This window comes from Artibeus jamaicensis, unplaced genomic scaffold, assembly GCF_021234435.1.
Source record: "Artibeus jamaicensis isolate MK-2021 breed Jamaican fruit bat unplaced genomic scaffold, CSHL_Jam_final contig_718, whole genome shotgun sequence".
NCBI classification, from domain to species: domain Eukaryota; kingdom Metazoa; phylum Chordata; class Mammalia; order Chiroptera; family Phyllostomidae; genus Artibeus; species Artibeus jamaicensis.
Window position 1 is genome coordinate 2,506,848 of NW_026521936.1, and position 1,247 is coordinate 2,508,094.

The window sequence follows — 1,247 nt, forward strand, 5'->3', positions numbered from 1 at the left end:
GCCGGGCTCTCACAGCCTTTAGCAATTAGAAAATTTTAATTTAATACATTCTTATTGAGCTGCGTGAACCTGTAATTTCCCCTCATTTCTGTAGGGCAGAAAGACATTTAAGTTATACTGTGGTATAACTTAATGCCACAGTACACATTAAGTGATTTGTTAGAATGCTATGAATGTAGAATATGGAACTGTTCAATATAATTTTAAAGAACAGGTCAAAAAGATCGAGTCCAACCACAATTTTTTTGTCATTCGTGGTAGTTTCCTATCAATCCTTCCTAAACTGAGAGGAACGAGAGCACCATTTACCCAGATGTGGGACAAGTGCAACGGGTTCACTAAGACACTTTGCTGAAGCAAGGTGTAGGAGGAAACCTCTCTATGAAATCGATATTGTACTCCTTGGGAAATTCAAGTAATGTGCACTTTTCAGAAGCATTTACTGCATAGCAGCAGTTTATTCAATAGCAAAACATTATTTTTTTTCTAGTTCTAAAGCTCTTTGTTTCTTCTTTATCCCTACATCTCATCTGATTTGGTTATGGGTACAAGCAGGCTGGGAGGCCACTGTGCTGAGGGTAGGAAGGGAGAGCACGAATATTTTTGTGACTGTCTCCAAGATCTCCAACTGGTTATGAGAATAGAGAGATTAAGACATAGAACCGGCCCCGGGCTTGTCCCCAGGGCTGCGTTTTAACATGATTAGGGGTTTTCTTTAAGTCATAATTATTCTCATTTTTTATTGATTGATTTTAGACAGAGAGAGAGAAACACTGATCTGCTGTTCCACCCACCCATGCACTCATTGGCTGATACTTGTATGTGCCCAGACCAGGGATGGAACTGGAAACGCTGGCACGTGGGTACGACACTCCACCAGCTGACCTACCCAGCCAGGGCTGTGATTATCCTTATGAATATGACGTCTGGCACCAGTGGGGGACAAATAAGCCGTAGGTAGTGCTGTATTGTTACAGGTAAGGAAACCCAAGTTCGAGAAGGTTGACACCCTACTGAAAGGCAAAGTAGGGAATACCCCATTCTGATTAGGTTATGTTTGTAGGTCAGTTTGAACAGGTGCTTCCCTCTTCTGCCACACTGCACTCAGTCCACTGAGCCACACCAGCCAGGATACTTTGTATCCTGAAACCTTGCTAAGCTCACAATAGTTTTGTTGTAGATTCCTCGGGATCATCTACATAAATTATGTCATCTGCAAATAAAGACAGATTAGTTCTTTTTAAAAA